This window comes from Physeter macrocephalus, chromosome 10 (genome assembly GCF_002837175.3).
Source record: "Physeter macrocephalus isolate SW-GA chromosome 10, ASM283717v5, whole genome shotgun sequence".
NCBI lineage: Eukaryota > Metazoa > Chordata > Mammalia > Artiodactyla > Physeteridae > Physeter > Physeter macrocephalus.
In genome coordinates this window covers 5,238,657-5,242,616 of record NC_041223.1, presented here as the reverse complement: position 1 = coordinate 5,242,616, position 3,960 = coordinate 5,238,657, and positions in this window count along the sequence as shown.

Genomic DNA, 3,960 nt, shown 5'->3' with positions numbered 1-3,960 from the left:
ACCATGAATGTCTGAAAGGTGATCAAAACAAAATGCATATTTACTTCAGTCTCATGTTCTTATAATTAACGGACAATTTTTTTTTAGTTAAAGTTTCTGTTTAAATAAGGAATGAAGATTGGATTACATGGCACAGGGGCCTGCATCCTGGCTGAGAATGTTTTTGCCTCTAAAGGTTCATTTAGGGTCAAATGAGTAGAAACCTGACACCCTCTGTTAACATTTCACCCCAAGCAGTGGTTTAAACTCAATGTTAGTATGACATCTGCAACCATCATGTTAGTGGTTTAAAAAGGCAGCACAGTTACCATTAGATGCGAGCAGTACCTTTCATTTTACAAATGCTGTATTTACACTGAGACCTAGATATAGCCTCACGGAGGGGAATCCATGGTACTATTTTATTGATTCATTTCTTTGTATTAAAAACAATTTCCAAGGCTCTTCTCTATGAACACGTTAGCTTGACATTCAAGGCCAACCACGATCTGGCACCTCCTACTCATTATGGCCTATACTTTACCACATTCCAAGTTTTCCTTGGTGTCCACACTCAGCTCTGTCCCTCTTCCTCAAGCAGGAGGGCCGACCCAGCTCTCCGTGCAGTCTTGCTTTGCTCTCCAGGCCTGGAACCTAGTGCTCACTTCCATTCTTAAGGTCTTTTGTCTTAAGCATCTACTTTTATTAGTTAACTTTCCATATGTATGTGATATTAACTCCCAGCTTAGTCTGTATGTGCATTAGGGTTAATGACAGGTATTTAGATATAACAGGGACTCAAATATTTGTTGATTAAAATGGTCACACTTAAAATGTGTCATTTTCAACCTTTTAAACAGTACCTGATAAGCCATCTCACCAATTGAAAAGGGTACTCAAGAAATCTTTTCAGTCAGACGATAAACAAACATTTACTTTACAAAGATAATGGGAAAGGCCCATTCCCTTTCAGGAAAATCTAAGGATTAAGACTTTTAAAAAGAACATTTGGGACAAAAAGCCATCAAAGACTGATGCTTAAGTCCAAGAAATATTTTAGCTCCTGTAAGAACTCCATGAATAACAATTTCTCACAGTGAAAAAAGTTCTAAGGATCTTCAAATGGGAGCTAACCCATACATATATTATAAGTTACTATGTAACCTATGAATATCATAAAAATGACTTTTTTGTAACAATGTAGTCTTTCCACATTAATTTTTACCTTTTTAAGCTCCTGGAAGGCAAGTGATGTATCCCAAGAATTTCTGTGTTCCTCACTGCACTTCTCATTTGTTGGGTAATTAATGGTGTAATATATGCCTAAAATGCCCGAGGTAGGAGTTTGAGAGAGAAAAGGGAGAGATATTGTGGATACCTGCAGACAGGTGAGAAGCCTCGCCCTGTGCAGATCCAGTTCTGCCCTGTATGGGACCAGCTACTTACTATTCTTAAGCATCAGCCATCTCTCTTCTGAAATCTGGCTATTCATGCCCACCTCAAATGTTTGCTGTACGGATTAGAAAAAATAATGTAGGTAAGGGTTTTGCACAGTTCAAGTACTTAATACTTTTTTTTGAACATATTTTTAACGGGCCTATAGGTACCACGCACTCTTCTAGGTGTTGGGGATTCTAGATAGAACAAAATAAAGTCTTTGCTCTCATGGAGCTTACAGTGTAGGGGGAGGGGACAGACTAATTTACCCATGGGTAGAACATGTCACGTGGAAATACAAGCTATGAAAAAAATTAAAAGGGGGGTGGGTAAGCAGATAGAATATGGAAGGTGTGTGTGTCTACGTACATGCATATGCTATTTTATACAGGGTGGTTAGGGAAGCCTTCTCTGATTAAGACCTGAGAGAGAGTGGGAGGGGGCTTGCAGATGTGTGGGAAAAACTCAGCAAGGAGAGGAAACACCAAGGCAAAGTCCTGGAACAGAAGGCCTGCTTGGCCTGTCTAAGGGAAGGGAAGGGGGCGGGATGGGGGGGACAGGGTGGGAAGAGCCCAGGCTAAGGTCATCCAGGCAGCATGGGCCAGAGCACCCGGGACCCACAGGCCTCTGTAGGATCTCTGGGTTTTTCATCTGCAGGGGCAAACCACTGAAGAACCGTGAGCAGAGAAGTAATCTATGTATATTTGAAAAGGCAAAAGATAGTAGCTATTATCAAATGCTGTAACCGTAAAGGATTTAATACATGGGAAATGAATACTGTCTATCACTGTTCTTTAACTCTGACTTGGTTCACCTAGAGTTTAAGAACCGGTGAGCCATATGAAACTGCAGTTTCTATGGGTCAAAAATGGTGGAACATCATCCTAAGTTCCAACCTTACAGGATACGGTTAGTAACGGGGCACAGAACATGGATTTTAGAATAAAATATAAGTGGATTTAAATCCCAGACCCAGGCGTCATGAGCTACAGTCTTGGGAAAGTTACTTAACCTCTTTCTCCTTGGGTTTCCCCTTATGTAAAATGGGGATAAAAGCATAAGGTTAAAGCCACAAGGTTGAACTAAAAATTAAATGAGATATACATGTGAAGCATTTAGCACAGAGCCTAAGAGCTTAATAAACAAGTGAACAGATTAAGAAGGGAAACTGAACATTTTACACTAGAGTCAAAAGAATCACTTAGTACCAAACCCCTTTACAACTACCTATCATTTAGCCAGGTAGGGAGGTAGCATACCTTACACTACTTTTCGAAATGACAACAGCTTTTTGGTCAAATTACTATTCCCTGCATTTACAAAATTCACCCTTTAATAGATAATTAGGTGAATATTCTATAGCTCTGCTAACAGTGACGGATGTTGGTGAACTTAAAATATTTGAGTTAAATGTGTTTAACTTTGTCTAACAAAGCAATTCCATTTCCTCTATCAAAGCAGCTTAATTTTAAAAGCAAACTCACTTTCTGCTTTATAAACGGGTAGGCCAGTAGCTACTTGCCACTCAGAGTTTTTGTTTGAAATTCATTTCGTAGTTTCAATACAACTCAAACTTAGAAGTGTTCTTCAGAATTTGTTTGAAGCAAAATTCCCCCCCCCAAGAAACCCACTAACTTCTCACAAGTTAAAACACAGTTGACATGATTATAGACATGAAATAGATATTTTAGCCACGTGTCACACAAGGGTCAGTTTGATGTTAAATAATTTTGTCTACATTATTAATTGAACATGTCATAAAGAGCTTGCAATAAAATGCAGATACAGATTTGTTGGCTGAAAAAAAAAAAAGATTTGTTGGCTGACAACAACATTACATAAACCAAATTTTCTGAACTGCAACTGCATTGTTGCAGTTCAGAAAAATTTCCCAAACAAACCTAAATATTTGAAATCGATTGTATTGCATGAAAAACCTCGTGCCCAAGGTATGATTACTTCTGCAAGTTTGCAAATATGAGTGTTGACTTTCGCTTTTCCAACTAGGTGCATGCTCCTTGTTTCGTCTCTTTATCGCGGCTTCATTTTATTACTGGATACTGATGCCATTACGAAGCGCTACATCGCAAACAGCGTGTACGTTCCGCTCCCGACTTGGTACAGCCGGTGCTCACTCTTCACCGCAGCCTGGAAGAGCTGGATGCCGCAACGGAGCGGACCCGGGACCGGAGCGCGCCCCCCAGCCCGGACCCACGACGCACGGCCACCGCCACAGCCACGCCGTCGGGGCGGCAAGGGGCGCCCACGCGAACCCGCTGCTCCTCCGGCTCCTTCCCGCCGCGTGGCTCTCGAGGCAGGAGGAGACCGCTGGGACAGCGGGGGTCGTCGTGCGGGCCCACCAACGACACAGCGGCAGTCGGAGCCCATCGTGAACACGTCCTGCGCAGGAGGACCCGGGGCCGCAGAAACGTTACAGCGCAGGGCCGAGAGACAAGAACCCGCTACCTCCCGCCCCCCGGGGTCCGATGGCCCGGCAACCGCGCGCAGGAGTCCCCGAACCAGGACCCCTGGGCTCGGCCCGCC